Source organism: Macrosteles quadrilineatus, unplaced genomic scaffold, assembly GCF_028750875.1.
Source record: "Macrosteles quadrilineatus isolate MER2022 unplaced genomic scaffold, UCM_ALF_1.0 Scaffold_1__1_contigs__length_201487025, whole genome shotgun sequence".
Lineage (NCBI taxonomy): Eukaryota > Metazoa > Arthropoda > Insecta > Hemiptera > Cicadellidae > Macrosteles > Macrosteles quadrilineatus.
In genome coordinates this window covers 164259419-164279108 of record NW_026542594.1, presented here as the reverse complement: position 1 = coordinate 164279108, position 19690 = coordinate 164259419, and the positions used below count along the sequence as shown (strand labels likewise).

Here is a 19690-nt window from a genome sequence, read left to right as displayed (position 1 = left end):
AAAAATCTTTTCGGGCTCCGCCCCAGTGGCTCTGTAGTTCCATGAGTATTCATATTTAAAGGGAGTAAAAGAATTTAGTCGGCTGTTTCAAATAAAAAGGTTTGTTCTATGATATGCAAAAGCCTTAAAAAGTTACCAACAAGTTAAGATTTACCAACAGGGTGCAGCACTATTTCTTTTGCGTTTATAAAACTGTGATACGCAATGAGAACTGTCAAAGAAGGATTCTGTTTTTAATTTCATGAATAATTTGTGATATTTTGAGAATTTTTAATAATATTTTTTTAGTGGTAGAACATTATGGCTATGGTAGATGTGTAATACTATGTATACCTTAAATTTAGAGAAGCAAATGTTATCAAACTGTGTCCTTCCCCATTGCAATCAGAAAGCTTATGAGCATAACTGCAATAAACATTTTATACTTATATGCCAACCCCATACGAAGGACGGGTACTCTGCTAGTGTTTTCATAAAAGTCAAGGGATTTTAAAAGAATGTGACTATATCCAAGAAACCTTAATACAACTTTTATTGAAGGATTCGCATTATTCCCATTTAAGGGAAACAAAAAACCATCTGGACGACATTAGGCCTTTCAATTCTGCATTTTTTTCAGGTAAATATAATTTACGATATAACAGTAACTAGCCAAATGAATGCCAATTCATGCAAATAAAATTGCGACAGAGAGGTTAAGCAGAAAATCAGGTAGTAGGGTAGTTCTTAGTCATGTAAACAAAATATTATCGCTATAAAGAATTGACTGAAATTTGTAAACGTACTGGCGACAATGGGTGGTACCATGCAGCCATACATTATCATTGACGATGATCAACACGGACAACCTATTACGGCTATAGTGGGAAACATAAAAAACCAGATCAGCTTTTGAAAAATGATAAAATATTTACAAGAAATGTTGTTTATATGGAACTGTTAGGTACGTAATCTATGAGTTGAGTCTTTTAAACTCATGGGAAATTATGATGACTTTTATTTGTTTTTAAATAACTACTTTACTTCTTTGCAATTGCTCGATTTCGAGCGACGTGTTTACTAGTTTAAACAAATTTGCATATGGGTCATATATGGGTTGCCATGCTGGTGACGAAATGACAACGAAACATAAACAGAAAATCAAAACAAATGGAAGAAATTCCAATAATGTTTTATTTACAGTGCGGGGTGGAAATAGAGAACTCTGTACCTTATAGCAGATTATTTTGGTCGAGTTTTTGGCCACTGGATGACCTCTCTCGTATATGGTATACATAATAAATGGTAGATACTTTTAAAGTTGAATTAACGTAACCCCATCGACTATTTAACACTTTAGTTTTACTCAAATTTTATTACTGTATTACGCGTTTTTCACAAAGGCCATTCAACTTACAGTTTTTGGACCAGAATAAAAATTAGAAAGAATCTCTCTGTGTACGCACGCCTCTAATTTGGAGTCTGTGACTTATCCAAAATTTCTTGAAGGCCTTATTCAACCAAAAGTACTAGTGACCATTTATGAGGACAATTTTCGGGTAGCCATAGTAAGAACTAATAATATACTAATTTTAATATTAGTTCATCTATGGCTACCTATAGTTCACTAACGCAGATTTTCCAGACTTGTTAATGGACTTTGTGTATTCGGCGATAAGCAATTTATGTTTTACGTATTATTTCGTGCAATGTATAATCAACCTGATAATGTTTGTTATTTAATAAACAAATCAGTTTTACCGCGTTAGAACATTTTAATACTCTACTGAAAGATTAAAAGTATGCACACATTAGTACTAACGGGTACCCCTATAACCTGTGTGGTTAGGCAATGCCACAGTACTGTATAAAGGGCTGTCGGTGCAATCGTAGGGTGGACCTAATCCCTGGCCATAGGTGCAATCGGACAACTACAGGAGGAATAGTACACTTTGTTAATGAAAGCAATAAAGATTACGTTAACGGCTTGTTTTATTGATTTAGCGAATAACAGTCATATATAGACTTGGACTTGGATGTAGTTTTTATTCTCACTAGTCCCGTCTCCAGCAGTCAAGTTAAGACGTCGTCACATATACAATACATGCTCATATCCTGCGTACAGGATTTAATCCTGCGTAGCCCATTTCATAATAAACTACAAATTACAAGTTACAACAACTTGTAATTTCCATTAGATTTGCATTGTCGATCAGCTGATTTACTAATAATATTATGTACTTCATTATCAAATGGGCCCCAGTTAGTATATGTTTTCTGTGGTACAGTCGGGAAACGGTCCTTATCATACGAACTGCGCCTCGCAGTAGTTGGTTAAAACGCACCCTCGAAAGGGGGGGGGGGTCAACGTCCTAAGGTTGTTTAGGCCTAAATTAATATTTCGGTTGAAAACCAATAATTAATTACGTTATTAATATTATGTCTCTGTCTGAAGTAAAGTAAACTATCAAATAATTTTTGATTTGTTATTTATACATATTTGAAATGATTATTACAGTACAAGTATTATTTTAATAACGTGCCAAAGTTCCACATTGACCTACCTAGACAATTTGAATCATAAAAGTACAGTAGGTTGACCGCAACTGTAGCCGTTGGGAGGCTCACATCGTTGGAGGAGCCTTCATGATATCAATGGCATTTCCGGCATTTCCGCTCGGGCATTGTATACTGCTGGAGAGATAGACAGCAATTGAGATAAGACTTGTTTGAGTTGTTTCGGCTTCTTTAATGTATGAAATGTAAAAATACACAAATTTTCAATTACCTTCACCTATTGAACTAATGTATTATTATCAATTGCATGCACCCAACGTTTTTCGTTTTAAATCTTAAGTATTTATACCCTCCACATATTTATAATTTATTTTCCAGTTTTTAATGTGTTTGGATGTTAAATCTATTTCAAGCGTCTATATCAGATTAAGACAGAGGCATGTAGGAAATCTAAGGTTTATTTGAGTTTATTTTCATCTAATTATGTATTAGATTGAATGTATGGCCTACCTACTAACTATAAATATACCAATCTACTAGCAGAGTACCCGTCCTTCTTATGGGGTTGGCATATAAGTATAAAATGCTTATTGTAGTTATACCATGGATAAAAGGAGTATAGACATATATACTCAAGAGTTATACTCAAGCTTTGTGTATGCAATGGGGAAGGACACAGTTTGATAAAATTTGCTTCTTTAAATTTACAGTTTACATAAACATAGCAATTATGTTCTACCACTTCACCTAAACAATAGAGAAAAAAATTATAAAAATTCACAAAATATCACAAATTATTCATGAAATTAGAAATGTAAAGATAACACAATCCTACTTTGACATTTCTCATTGCGTATCACAGTTTTTTTTGCTGCTTAGTTCAAATTAGCTGTTTTCATAAATGCAAAATAAACGGTATCGGCAATCTGACACATACTTTCTCCCATTAGCTTGAAGCTAGAGTTTAAAAGACCCGACTAAATGCTAACTAATTGAAATACTCACGCTATTTAATACTGCTTTGAAATTATAAATAAACGTTTCTTGTAAAAATATTTTAGCATTTTTAGGACCCGGCCTTATTTTTTAGTGTTTTCTACAAATGTTTCCCGACTTAAAGCTGATACCAGTAAACATTTCTTGCATGTATTTCATTTCTTTGATCTGACTTTAGGTAGGTTTACTTTACCACTGTGACAACACGATGTGTATATTCTTCATGTTTTTTTTATTTACTTCCAAAACAAGTTGCTTAGCATAACTGGCAAAAATGATTCATCTCCCCAAGTGATTGCGTACCTGGATTCCTTACTGTGAGACCAGGTCTCTCCTCTACTCTTCTCATAAGTATAAGATTTCCTATTAATTGTCTCCTCCTCCTGTCTTCAATATTTCTCCTTTAAATTCAAGACATTTTCTGTTCTTCCAACAAAACTGATTAACTGTTTGGATTTGTTTATAACCTCATACATATTACAAACATAAATACTTACTCCAAAAAAGTTGGTGAGTTTATTTTTATGTACAGCTGTTTTTGTTTTTAAATTTGTGGTACTTTCCTGTTAAAGGGAACATTCATTATGAATGATGATTTTTTTCGATATATCGATATTAACAAATTGAAACATATCAGCTGACAACTACGATAAATATTGTTCAGTATATGAAACTGTTCTAAAAAAATAACCTAACATAACTAACCAAACTTGCTGTAACATTTAAAAGTTCCGTGTTTAACTTGCCTTTTTTATTATCAAACCCAAACGGAATTTTTAAATGGTACAGCAAGTTTGGTTGGTTATGTTAAGTTAGCTTAGAACAGTTTCATTTTTTAATCCATATATTAGACTATTTTAGCCTAAACAAGATCAGTTAGTTATTGTTGTCAATTTGTAATGGATCGGATCGGAAAACAAAAATATCGATATATCGAAACAAAATCATCGATAATAATGAATGTTCCCTTTAACAGGAAAGTACCAAATTTGTTTTCAATGTAATTCTTATGGGGGAAATGCGACCTTTGAGAGCGTCTCGTGCCCTTAAGAGCAATGGCAGAATGCCTAACAGAAAAATCGAAGAAACCTTTTTGTGCGACGTTAAGGGCCAGCAGCATGTGTCTAAGGAGGACAAGGAAGAAGTGGAGGACTCTTAGAGAGTTTGAAGATGGGACTGGAGTACCAGTTATTTATTTATTTAAATAGCAAATGTTTTATTATTTTTCCATATCAAAATTGTTAATTATATTATTTAGTATAAAAAAAAAAAATTTACAGATGACTTAAATTAATTGATATATTTACATTCTTTCAAAATGTAAACATGGAAAATTTGGAAGGCCATGGGGCGTAGCCAAGGGAAATGTGAAAATTAAATGATATAATATTGCATTGTCATCCATTTGTGAGCTATGTTTCAAGTTTTAAGTCTCTAGCTCATCGGGAACTTAGTATAAAATTGATTGCAAAATTTGTACCAGACAAGAAATAAGCGAGCTAATAAAAAACGTTTTAATATATAATTCTGAGCAATTTGCAGACAAAACTCTAATTTTATTTATGAAGATTTATTGTTTGTTTGTTTACTCTATTACTGAATTATTAATTATAATTATGAATCTTTGATTCTCAATTCTCATTACTGTATAGATGATGTTTGCATTACCACAAAATTATTGGTTTTTGTTCTGTCATACTGTTCAATGCAAACACAAGGTTGCCTGCATATTCCAACCATGGTAAGTGTGTGTAACTTATTCAGTTATGGGCTAGTTTGACTAGCCAGAAAACCGGGCTGACACTAACAATGACAGTTTTTTACTTTCCTAACCCTATTTTCACAAGGTCAGTTTGTGTGGTATATTTTCCAGGGCGGCTATTTCAGTGACATCCATATCCATGTTAATCAGACACAATAACAAACACTGAAAATCTTCAAAAATATTGATCAAAATGGTTCCTTGTGCTGGAAATATGTAAACACCTTACCTACTCTATGTTAAAAAAATCTAAAATCGTATAACTCATTGAGCGAAGCTCTTATACGTCACTCTTATGCATTTCGTAATACGCAATCTCCTCCAAGACGGCTGAAGTAATCATTTTCAAATTTTGCATGGTGATAAAGACCATATATCGGTGAGTGCTAACAACTATATGGTGTTAAAAAAACTCTCTAAGGAATCCCCCCCACTGGCTCTAAAAATTTTTATGTAATCTTTATGGACGCAGTATTTGACACAAAAAAAAAGACACAAGATCAGCTGTTGACGTATTAAAGGACTTAAAAAACTGAAACGGCTACTTTAAAAAAGGTCGTAGGTAAAAGGAATTACTGTAACTGTTATCACCAATATTAGAACAGAAACGGTATGGTTCATAAACATAAAAAATGACGTCACTAGCTTTTTATTATAATAATAGTTGTTTTATTACAAATCCAGTTATTTTATTATAATAAACCTTTTAATTGGAAGTCAACTATACTTTTTATACTAAATAAATTGTTTTTAATTTAATTCCCTCATTAGTAGATATATAAAAATAGTCACACAATGTCCACAAAATGTCAATATCAAGCAGCTGATTCGAATCCTACGTGGTGTTTTCTAGTTATGTTTAATTTTTTTACTCGTATTATGGATACTAGTACCTGGGGACCGAGCTTTGCTCGGGAAAAGTCATTAGTTCACTCTGAAAGCAGTCTTAGTATTGGAGATACATAAATCTATTCCCAAACTCCACACGGCTCGCCTTTACTACGTCCTACACCATTTCCTACGTCTTGGACCTGTTTTCCTCCCTTCCCATAGCATTTTAAGATTGCAGATACCTCAATCTAATCCTCATAGACAGTTCCCACACTCCGGACTACTCGCCTTTACTACTTCCTTCACCACTTCCTACGTCGCGGATCTGTTTCCTTCCCTTCCTATAGCATTTTAAGAATTGCAGATACCTTAAGCTAATCATCATAAACAGTTCCCACACTCCGGACAGCTCGCCTTGACTACTTCCTTCACCACTTCCTACGTCATGGACCTGTTTCCCTCCCTTCCCATAGCATTTTAGGATTGCAAATACCTCAATCTAATCGTCATAAACAGTTCCCACACTCCCGACTGCTCGCCTTGACTACTACCTTCACCACTTCCTACGTCACGGACCTGTTTCCCTCCCTTCCCATATCATTAACTACTTCCTCACCACTTCCTACGTCGCGGGCCTTTTTCCTTCCCTTCCTATAGCATTTTAAGAATTGCAGATACTTTGATCTAATCGTCATAAACAGATCCCAGACTTCGCACTGCTACCCTTGACTACAATGTATCGAGTAATCTTCAGTATAATCTTTGCTAGATATTAACATGTGATGTTTTACCTTTTGTACTGTATTTGTAATTTGTTGTATACTGTGGGTAGTTGGCTTATTATGAACACATGCTACAATTTCAAGTATGTTGTTTACTTTTTACTTGTTATTTAATTCAGCCAACATGGTTACCTAGCAACCCATAAGACTAATGTTAAAAAAAAATTGATTTTCAGTTGCATTTTTCTACGTAATTAAATTTTTTTTGGCAGTTCTAACTGCAGTAAACTCGTTTTTATGCCAGAAATAAACTATTTACAACATTTGAAGAAAATCGTCGGAGCCGTTTTCGAGATCTTGGTGCAAGCATACATACATACATACATACAAGCAAACCTTGCTCGTATTAGAGTATAGGATAATAAAAAGTGTTCCAATAGTTACATGAATAACGAAACCCGGTTCTTATAAAAAAAAGTTGACCCATAAATTGAACTAGGTATATGTTGCTCGAAATCGAGCAATCGCAAAGAAGTACATAAAGGAGTTATTTAAAAACAAATAACTTGTTTAAGAACAAATATAATATAAGTTATAAATTCCGATGAGTTTAAAAGAGTCAACCCAAAGATTACGTAACTAATAATAATACTCACAATGTACTTACCAGTTCAACATAATCAACATTTCTTGTAAATATTTTATCATGTTTCAAAAGCTGATCTGGCTTTTAGCATGGTGGAAGGAAAAAACATAGGTGTGCTATTCCCGTCACTTGGATTGCAAACAAAAGATCACCTGATTATAACTGTCAAATTAGTATATGTATTTGTTTTGATTTGGTTGTTTATTGTTTTTATAATGTGTGTTTTTATAAAAAAAACATTAACAATCAAATCAAAACAAATACATACTAATTTGACAGTTACAATCAGGTGATCTTTTGTTTGCAATACAAGGACGGGAATAGCACACCTATGTTTTTTCCTTCCACCATGGGCTTTTAGTGTGTTGTAGAAATGTTTCCCACTTATAGTCGCAATAGGTTCTCCATGTTGGTCTTTGTCAATGATAATGTAGTTTGTGTGGTATCACCCATTGTCGCCAGTACGTTTACAAATTTCAGTCTTTATTTTAATAGCACCAAATAACCATTAACTACCTGATTTTCTGCATAACCTCTCTGTCACAATTTTACAATTAACTTATGTTCTTCTTCTCACTTTAAATTTCTGACAACAGCTGGAGTTTCATAACAATGTTTGTTTCCCATGTTAATCTTATGGAGAAATACAAAACTTTAAAGGGCCCCAGGTCCTCACTCTCTAATTATTTCCCTAAAAAGAAAGTTTCTTGCACAACTTCACGTTATGCTCTTTCCAATGACACCAAAAACATGTCAATCGGTTCAGTAATTTCAAAAGTAATTGTCACAAAAAACCTGCTTGCGTATTTAATAAGTATAGATTTAACCCTTAGAGTGCCAGGCGAGAAATAAAAGTAACGCTCAAAAAATGCCGATGATTATTCCCGAAGGTCGCGCTTAAAATGCCGAGCGCGATCTGGCGATTTTTAGGTTAAAATTTCGTAAAAATCGAATTTTTGATATTTCGACCAACGAAAATCGATGTATCGCATCTAGTAACTTTCGACTCAATGTTAATATATGGGTTAAAAGAATCCGAGTATCCATTCGGTTGTTATGACAACTGTTCGATCATTACGAAACGTCCGGTCAGCCGGACGTTGGCACTTTTGGCTCGTTCTAAAAACGTCCGGTCGGCCGGACGTCAGCACTTTTGGCTCGTTTTAAAAACGTCCGGTTCCCTGGACGTTGGCACTCAAAGGGTTAAAAAAATTAGGTACATCAATCTCCTTAAAACCAAATCACAAATCCTTCAATCACTCAAAAGTCACAATAAATCATTAATAAAAACACAATCATTAGCTGTTATAAACTCTAGAATATTGTTATGCCTTTTTAATAGTGTGTCATCAAAATATATAAAAAACAACATTTCATTTCATATAATTTTATTCATTTCAGTACATCAATACAGGAATAGCGATCTATACTATATAAAGTTGGAAATGATTAATTTACCAAGTATCGAAATATAAGAAGGTTTCTACTGACTTATACAATCCCCGCCCATAGAACAGGCACCCTGCTAGTTAAATATCAAGATATCTCTTGTTACCCAAGACAAGGTAAGTTAGTGAAAGTAATCATTTTAACAAACATAATAAACAGTATTTTTTTTACCAGGCAGAAGTACAAACAAATATTAAAAATGTAAGAAAAAATCTTCATAAAAACAATAAAATTATTTTAATTTAATAATCTAAATGAGAAAAAAATGTAAATACTGATGTTCAAAATAAATGTTAAACTAATCAACATAATGGATCCAAACTGATTTGTCTCCACTTCTTCAGCCTCCTCTCCCCCAACCTCCATGCCTCCATCGCCATCCACCCTGTCATCAGGCCTGGATAGTGGATATAACAGAACAAAAATTAATAATTAAAACAGTATTCTGAACAAAGAGTCTTTTTATGCATACTTCTATCATTATTTAATGTAGGCTACTCAGTGGCGTACTGAGGGGGGGGGGGGGGAGGGCGGTTTGCACCAGGCCCCACACCAACATAGGCCTCCAAATCAGGGCCGTATTCCCCTAACAGTGGACACTGCGATTGCCAAGGGCTTCGGCCTGGGAAGGGGACTCACTTGGGGCCTCAAAAGAATGCTTTTTCTCTTGGAAAATAAATTTTCCCACAATCTGTTAGAATTAGGGGGTACAATAATCCAAGTTTGTCTTGTATTCTCATGATAGCCGAAAGCGTCTGCAAAGATTGCGTGATCGAAATTTACGACTACCAGCGATCGCGGGTGACGATAATCAGGCCTCGCAACCGCGAAAGATGTTCACGATTGCACCGAGGATGCCCACAATTTTAACCATTGGCGACCTTGGGAGATGAAGATGATGACCCTGCAATCACGATTTGGTCATTACCGAGGACAATATCGTTTAATTTTGCCACAATTGCAGTAACCGTTTGGATCAATACATAAGTGCCGACCCATATAACCCATTTTGTAGGGGTAGCGGATTTCTACCCCCGGATATTTACCCCCATGAAAAAACGCCTACGTCATTTTGACGTCACGAGGGGCGGGGCCTATACACGGTCGAGAAACAGCCCGCGACTGGAAATTTACCCCCAATATATTATTAAATAATCAACATGTAATTGTTTTATTATAAAGTGATTTGCCATAGCACGGAAATCTACCCCCGGACATCTACCCCCAGAAATCCACCCCCGGACATTTACCCCCAGACATCTACCCCCAGACATTTACCCCCGGATATCTACCCCCGGAAATCTACCCCCGGATATCTACCCCCGGAAATCTACCCCCGGACATCTACCCCCAGACATCTACCTCCAGACATCTACCCCCGGACATCTACCCTCGGAAATCAACGGCTCTTCGGTTAAGCATTGTCTTGTAATATCAAGTATAAAGCATGCGATATGTCATTGTCTTGTTTAACATTATCTATCTTCCTAATTCAATAAGCTGTAACAGTCCTTTTTCACCCGACCTACTTCGCCGATTGTTACGATTGAGGTGTAATTTTAAAGCTTAAAACCTTGCGCAGAGCAAAATGGTAATTAAAAAGGATATTTTGATTAGGGTTTCAAAAGGTTGACCCCTAAGCCTTTGATTTATTCCTAGAAGGTGCTTCCAATGGTTGACCAACTTTCACACTATACAGTAACAGTTTTAAAGGTGAAATGTGAGCAGATTACTAATCAGTTAAATTTTTAAGTCAGGTTGATAACCAGAATAGATCGTCTGCAACTGTAAACAAGAGATAGAACACTACCCCAAAACGACTTTTCGTTCTAAATTGGCCCTCTATCAATAACATGTGTTGCCTGTACAGCGAGGCATTTTGAGAAGGAGAAAACCGGCCGGATGAATGCTTTAGGATTATCAATAGCGAAGATAAACATGGTTTTAGTTACACACCGGTAATCTTTGAGTTGACTCATTTAAACTCATTGTAAATATTCATTGTTATTCATTTTGAAATGACTCCTTTAATACTTTGCAATTGCTCGAATTCGAGCAACATGTACACTAGTTACATATTATTGCACTTACGATTTATTTTATCCGTTTATTTACGTGAGTCACAACGTTTTTTTATCTTACTTTGTTTTGGATTTTATTACAAAACGTGATCGGAAATGGTTGCAGTATTAAGTAAACAAAATGTAATAACAAATTTCCAGTGACAGCTAGGAAAAATCATCTTTATCCAGCTTTTCATCTTTCACAGCTTTTCGTTATTTCATTGATGTCTCTAACATTGATGTATTCTCCAAACAAATTATTAGTATTTCATAAATTACTGGTAAACATTAGAAGTAGCTTATGGGGTTGAACAAAATTTATTTTAATTCAAAAGTAGTGAGGCCATATTTTAATGGCTTAAGTTACTCGTGTCAATCCACCGAATCCAAAAAAAAAAAAACTATTTAAATCGAATCACGATCGATGCTCTAGTTTTTGAGAAGAAGGCCACGTAAAATGCCTTCTGGGCCTTGACAGACAAGACAGAAATTGAGATAAAGACTTGTTTTGGCTTCTTTAATGTATGAAACGTAAAAATTACCAAAAAATATATAATTTTAGGCAATGTTCATTCTAAACTCTAATTTCATTAAAATAAATTCGTAAAACCAAAAGAACCATGAGGTAAAAATACCTTCCCTATCCCGAAATATCCAATTTTATTCTTTTACATTATTTTCCGTTATTTCACAACCAGAACCAACCATAAAATATGTTTATGTTTTATTTTTTACGATTAATTATTTGTTTAAACAACTAGATTTTTTAGCCAATGTAAAACTCCGGATAGTGTCTACGACATAGGGATTATGCTATTTCGTATTACTAGGAGGTAATTGTTAGTGACAAAATTATTAATTCAATAATCAACCTGTGGCAGGCTTTTTATCAACATTTAATTGCATTTTTACCACTAGTAATCAGAAAATAACCTCCTTCAGTGATATGTTTTAAATTTCACGATCTGCGCTCGTACATGTGCCGTTAGCTACGAGTGTATGTGAAAGTTGGTTAACCATTTAAATCACTGTCTGAAAATAAATCAAATGCTTATGGGTTAAACTTTTGGAGCCCTTTATAAAAATATCCTTTTTAATTACCATTTGCGTTGCACTGAATCTTAAGCTTAAAATGACACCTAACTCAGTTACAGCTTAATGAATTGGGAAGATAGATGACATTAAACAAGACAACGAAATATCACATGCTTAATACTAGATATTAGAGGGTAATTATCAAACGAAGAGCCATTGATTATTTTTATAAAGCAATTACTAAAATCAACTACAACAATGAATATTGGCCGTTACGTAGTGTAGCACGGGGGGTAGATTTCCGGGGGTCGGAAATAAATAATTCCGGGGTCGGACATTTATGATTTGACCACTGGGGGTACATTTCTGGGGGTAGATATCCGGGGGTAGATGTCTGGGGGTAGATGTCCGGGGGTAGATGTCCGGGGGTGGATGTCTGGGGGTAGATTTCCGGGGGTAAAGTTCCGGTGTCAGGTTTATTAGCATTTTGATTAATTTTTAACTGTTAAGTAAACCGTGAAATGCGAGTTGATTGAATATATAATAATTTATCCATCCTAAAAGTTCGCGGCCGGAAATCTACCCCCATGCATGTGACGTCAAAGTGACGTAGGCGTTTTTTCATGGGGGTAAATATCCGGGGGTAGAAATCCGGCGACCCATTTTGTATAGGACAAAATATAACGTACAGAGTGTGGCAAAATTATCTGACAGTTTTCTTTGCTGCCCTGTCGGGCGAGTGACTGGCGGAAGGTGGTGGGGATAGGGGCGCTTCAAGGCCTACGAGCGGACATTTTTAGTTGCCATGGAGCTGGTCATCACTGAAACAGAAGAGTATTTTGAAGGCTTTTCAAGTTTGTAGGGTACTATTTATTTGGACATAATTTGAACGAGGTTGGAGAAACTTTAAGATAAGTGTATAGAGCTGAATAAAAGGAGATTATAGCAAAATAAATCAAATTTATCACAACAAATTGTGTTATTCTATATTCTTCTAAGGTCTTATTGAACCACGCTTGTACTAAATACCTTATTGATGCATGAGAATTTTTTGTTTCAACTGCTTCTGTTGACAGGGGCTTTTCCATTTGTCTTAAAATTATTGTTGTTTCAGTACTTACCAAATGTAAAAACTATGACATATTCAGAAAAATTATAGTTATGGTGTCAAAAAATATAGCCTACATTTCCTAAAAAACAAAAGCAAATTTTTGGGCACCTCTCGAGTTAAAATGCTGGTTAAATACTAGTAATTCAGGAGGGTTATGCGACATAGGCTTGGGGGCAATGGACACGGCCCTGGTTTTATAAGTATTAAATTTAAGTAAATGGCAAAACTTACCATTAGTTAGTTCTCTTCAATCTTAGTCTTTACTTCGCCCCATCCTCGATCTCCTCTTCCTCTGGCACCTCTCCCCTGTATTCTCCAATGTCGGAGGATATTAATTACAACGCCCCCATTTTACTGGTAGGCTTCAGTTCTGTACAGAAATATTGCAAAAAATAGTGTTATACAAATAATTTTAGTCCAACAAATAATACAAGTGTGTACACTCCTTTCTATATTTGCGATATTCAAATAGGTACAGCTAATAGGAAAATGTTTGAGCAAATCTGGGTCAAGTTAGTACAAATATTAGAATTTGTAACAATAATTTGGTTTAGACAAAATAAATTGGTTTAACTTGTTCGCTACCACAATTATATGGGATTTACGTTCGCATAGACCACCGACGCATATTTGCGTCAGCTGATCACACTGAAATAGACTAACGACGCACACTTGCGTCGGTGTTCAATGTTATTAATCAGCGTATTTCTTAGCAACGGTCTATTTTAAAGCCCTGATTTTATCGTATCGGTCTAGAGGGATATCTGCCGCAAATGTGCGTCGCTTGGTCTGTGGATATGACGATTGGTTACGTCACACAACAGTTGGCAACATTGTTGTTTACATTGTGCATTCCGCGACATCTCAGAACAGATGTAAACGTTATAACCTTTGCAGTTTTGGCGAGTGGTGGAGTTTCTTTATTTGTTTGTGTAAAAGCTTGAAACAACCAAATTACAGCCTTTGCTCCAGGATCATCTATAAAATTAACATTGATGTCATCAGCAATGAATTATATAATCCAAGTCTAGTCTTACACCAAATACAAACAGCTCTAGAATATTTTACAGCACATAATTTTACGTCCTACACTCATTCCAATGAATATATTTCTTTAATACTTTCTTACTTATTACTTGGCGACCATACAAAGTATAGTCTGATTTTTACCGGAGTGCGGCTGGAGCTCAGCCCTACCTGTGAGGGACCCGACTCACGCACGCACACTCACCACCGTCCTAATTGCCTCAAAGCCCCGATCCCCTATTCACTAAGTAGAAATATATAAGATCTGTTGTATGATACCTCAAAATTGCAATTCATTTGATTTTAGATATACAGTAAAATGGTTAGTGTTAATAAATTTGTTGTTTAATTCAATGAAAAATGAGTCCAAACACGAAATGATTATGACAAGTAGCTAGCTAATAAAAACGTGTTAAAATATTCGTAGCTTTTACACTTTGTAAGCAAAATATATATTGTTTGGTAGGTATCATTTTACTAAGCATTTTGAGCTGAAGTCAAAATCGTTACCACATTTTATAACAAACGTAAAATTACAAAAATTATAGTTCAATTTCCGTGAGCCAGCGATGACTCGTGCGGCAGGACAATGGTCCGTCCCACGTCCGTCCTAATCCCTTGCGTCTGTGTGTGTGAGGCCTGCGTGTGTGAGAGTATGGTCGACCCTTCAGCCAGCCGCTTTCCGTCAACAATCACACTATAGGTACCGTATTTTAAGCCAAGTATGAATGGAAATGAGTGTAGGATCAGGATGAGTGGCGCGATCTTGTAGTCTTGTTAGTGACTAAGGCCGACATTCCTTAGACACAGCTGTTAATTAATAGCCCATACAGCTAATGGCAACTAAGGGACCTACGGTTTATAGTGGAATCCGAACCACATTATTGCCTTGGTATATACGAATTGGTCTAATTATCAGGATAGTACTGCGGATAGTCGTAGTACTCACTCGTGCGGACATTAATCCACACCAGGGAGTATCGCATCCACAGTGCATGCCTATAAATATCCACAATTCGTGACCTCCTAGTAGTTGGATTACAGGACGACGCCACCCGTCCCAGTCATATTGATTATTTCATTCAATAAACTTAGGCCTATATCAATTTTGGGTAATGTTAGGGTAAAACTTAACCTAACTAACGGAATGAAATATTCAAAATATTAAATAGTCTTGTATTAATATCTTTCATTTGAATGAATGTAGGACATAAACTAAAGTGCAGCCAAATATTTTTACATAAACAAATTTTTAAAGTTGACACTGGGTCAGTGGGAAAAAGAGACAATCCTAATAGCCTAGGGATAGTGCCTATTCAAACATTTGCTACAATATTGCTTGATGATCCAGAATTAGCCTACGAATAAGCTGTATCTTAGGTTCTTGTTGGTGACTTACCTAAGTTAGTGTCTGGTAGGACTACTTAATGTTATTAAGTTATCACGTTGATTACGTTTTTTACCAAATAAAAATTAACTTATTTCACATTATTCCTTAAAAACTATTGTTTGTAACACTCGAGTCATCTATTTTCTTGTAAACAAGGAAAGAAATAAAAAAGATAAATATTTACAATATAAAAGTTTTTAGTCAATAAATGGCCAGCTTGAAGATGTCCGTCGGAATTCGGAATCAAATATTGCGACTCGTGAGTTGAGGAACTGAACGATGAATTAGAACAACTCCTTTTCAAGAGTAGCTCCGAAGAACGGGTGCTTGTCGATATACTGGGACTATTTCAGTGTCGACAAAATGAAACTATTTCATTGTCGACAATATGGGATGTCGACAATTTGTGGTGTCGATCATTTGCGACGTCGGTTATTTGGGATGTCGGTTAAGTGGGAATATTCCAGTGTCGACAAACTGGGAATAATTCAGTTTCGATCAATTTCTACGGTTGTCGATATTATGGAACCCACCCCTAGCGGCGAACGCTGACACTATGTTAGCCATCGTCCCTCCCGTGTGCCCCACCGGTGAGCGGTGAGTGAGAGTGAAGTGAGAGTAGAGTGAGAGTGAGAGTGACTGAGTGGAGTGGCACTGACAGGCAAACAGGCAGAGAACAGCAGAGATATTTTTGTCATTTTTATTTACTTACTAACTTTAGTAACTTTCACAGTACTAAGTTGTTAAACACTAATCCTAAACAGGTAATTTAGTCAATGCTTGCTTAGCTTAGCTTATACTTATACTTGCATAGCTTTATACTTATAGCTAGTAGCTAGGCCTAGTTCGAGGCAAAGACAAGTTGTTTTAAATCTGTTAGTAGTGTAAAGGCGGGGACACACTTGTCATACACCCTTCCGATCCGACTCCGATCATACTGCGGTACCACTGTCGGAGAGGGGAATGGTGCATAACATTGAACGCGGTTGTTTACACCTCTCCGACACGCGTCACGTCATACTCCGATTTAGACTCCGATCACGCACCGACACTGCAGTCTATTCGTTTGTCGTATGCAGGACGGGTAGTTTCTTAAAAATAACCTTTATTCTTAAGGTTTAGGAACAATGGTTTAAGATAAATATATGCCGATGCTTGATTTGAAATCTGTGCGTGCATACCTTCAATTCGAGACCTCAATCATGAAAATCGGACGGGTAGAAGAGCTAAACGAACTCGAGAGAGAAAAACCTATAATATATATAATGGACACTTCTGCTTTCCTTCCATGCAGAATGGACCCAAATTCTCCGTTTTCCACTGCCCTCCAGAGATGTCTGACTTTCTTCCTCTTCATCTAGACATACCGCCACCATGGCTAAATCCTGAATACCAAAGTTTTTGAACATACAGTATTTTTCACCTTCTGCACGTAGTTTACGTTTACGAATCAGACTGGCGAGTGTTGATCTACCCGCTGGAGGAAATCGGAGATGGGTGCCGGTTCGGAAGCGTGTATGACATGTGTGTTCACCCCCTCCGATCCATGTCTGTGAAACTGCCAATAAACCAACATTAAGCTATGACGTCACGTCAGATCAGTAGATCAAGAAGGCCGTGGCATCAAAACTTCCTAACCTCAAATGCATGTATCAAAACTTTCTAACCTCAAACACATGTGTCACATGTCAAAACTTCCTAACCTCAAATACATTTTATGTTTAAATTACACCTTTTGAGCAGTTATTAAGTGTTTGTTTTACTAGTATACCATTTTTATGTTAATGCGGTGCCGAAATAAAGTGCAATGACCACTAATAACACTTGTTTTTATTCCATTGATATGTAGGCCTACTTCCACTAACCTCAAAGTGCATTTCACACTACAAACATACATCTGACTAGATTTATGTAGATTACTTTTATGGATTATGTTACATTATAAGTCAATACATGTGATAATAAAATAGCATGCCCATACGATGCTTATGATGGTTTCTATATGTGGTAACAGTTAGACCTGCTCCTTACCCAACTACCGATTTAACAGATTAAAAAAAAACAATTATATTTTAAAATTCGCTCGATAAATTTTCATTATTTTAATGGAGAATGTTATTTACACGTCTACACATGTTATAATAAAATGGCAAGCCCATTCGATGCTTATGATGGTTTCTATAGGTGGTAGAAGATAGGCCTGCTCCTTACTGAGCTACCTATTTTTCAGATAAAAAAAAATATATTTCAAATTTGGCTCGATAAATTTTGATTATTTTTAAGGAGTATGTTATTTACACGTATACACGTGTCATAATTAAATGGTAAGCCCATTCAATGCTTATGATGGTTTCTGTATGAGGTAGAAGTTGAACCTGCCATTTATTAGACTACTGATGTTACAGATTTAAAAAAATTATATTTCAAATTTGGCTCGATAAATTTTGATTATTTTTATGGAGTATGTTATTTACACGTATACACGTGTCATACGTAAATGGCAAGCCCATTCAATGCTTATGATGGTTTCTATATGTGGTAGAAGTTAGGCCTGCACCTTACTGTGCTACCGACTTTTTCAGATAAAAAAAATATATTTAAAATTTGGCTCGATATATTTTGATTATTTTTATGGAGTATGTTATTTACACGTATACACGTGTCATAATTAAATGACAAGCCCATTCAATGCTTATGATGGTTGCTATATGTGGTAGAAGTTAGGCCTGCTGCTTATTGAGCTACCGATTTTTACAGATTCTTAAAAAATTATATTTCAAATTTAGCTCGATAAATTTTGATTATTTTTATGGAGTATGTTATTTAGACGTCTACACATGTTATAATAAAATGGCAAGCCCATTCAATGCTTATGATGGTTGCTATGTGTGGTAGAAGTTAGGCCTGCTCCTTATTGAGCTACAGATTTTTACAGATTCTAAAAAAATTATATTTCAAATTTAGCTCGATAAATTTTCATTATTTTTATGGAGTATGTTCTTCACACGTTTACACATGTTATAAAAAAATGGCAAGCCCATTCGATGCTTATGATGGTTGCTATATGTGGTAGAAGTTAGGCCTGCTCCTTACTGAGCTACCTATTTTTCAGATAAAAAGAAATATATTTCAAATTTGGCTCGATAAATTTTGATTATTTTTAAGGAGTATGTTATTTACACGTATACACGTGTCATAATTAAATGGCAAGCCCATTCAATGCTTATGATGGTTTCTGTATGAGGTAGAAGTTGAACCTGACATTTATTAGACTACTGATGTTACAGATTTAAAAAAAAATATATTTCAAATTTGGCTCGATAAATTTTGATTATTTTTATGGAGTATGTTATTTACACGTATACACGTGTCATAATTAAATGGCAAGCCCATTCAATGCTTATGATGGTTTCTGTATGAGGTAGAAGTTGAACCTGCCATTTATTAGACCACTGATGTTTCAGATAAAAAAAATATATATTTCAAATTTGGCTCGATAAATTTTGATTATTTTTATGTAGTATGTTATTTACACGTATACACGTGTCATAATTAAATGGCAAGCCCATTCAATGCTTATGATGGTTTCTATAGTTGGTAGAAGATAGTCCTGCTCCTTACTGAGCTACCGATTTTTCAGAAGAAAAAAATTATATTTCAAATTTCGCTCGATAAATTTTGATTATTTTTATGGAGTATGTTATTTAGACGTATACACATGTCATACGTAAATGGCAAGCCCATTCAATGCTTATGATGGTTTCTATCGGTGGTAGAAGATAGTCCTGCTCCTTACTGAGCTACCGATTTTTCAGAAGAAAAAAATTATTTTTCAAATTTCGCTCGATAAATTTTGATTATTTTTATGGAGTATGTTATTTACAAGTATACACGTGACATAATTAAATGGCAAGCCCATTCAATGCTTATGATGGTTTCTATAGGTGGTAGAAGATAGGCCTGCTCCTTACTGGGCTACGGTTTTTTTCAGATAAAAAAATTATATTTCAAATTTCGCTCGATAAATTTTCATTATTTTTATGGAGTATGTTATTTAGACGTATACACATGTCATACGTAAATGGCAAGCCCATTCAATGCTTATGATAGTTTCTATAGGTGGTAGAAGATAGTCCTGCTCCTTACTGAGCTACCGATTTTTC

The 19690-nt window shown here is 35.3% G+C and overlaps 1 protein-coding gene and 1 long non-coding RNA gene across 6 annotated transcripts in view; one reads left to right on the top strand and one right to left on the bottom strand.

The window, feature by feature from the left end:
* Window positions 1-8824: 8824 nt before the first annotated feature.
* Window positions 8825-16040, bottom strand: LOC128988894 (uncharacterized). The gene is made up of 3 exons (XR_008490440.1): window positions 15537-16040; window positions 13343-13481; window positions 8825-9299 (listed from the first exon to the last, which is right to left on the bottom strand). It is a non-coding gene; the product is annotated as an uncharacterized LOC128988894 (long non-coding RNA).
* A 147-nt stretch (window positions 16041-16187) lies between these two features.
* LOC128988827 (uncharacterized) overlaps window positions 16188-19690 on the top strand; it is a 65675-nt gene continuing 62172 nt past the window's right edge. For all 5 annotated transcript variants that reach the window (XM_054410547.1, XM_054410530.1, XM_054410538.1 and 2 more), the window contains exon 1: window positions 16188-16291. The gene's annotated coding sequence lies outside the window, so the exon portion shown is untranslated. The remainder of the gene's footprint in view (window positions 16292-19690) is intronic.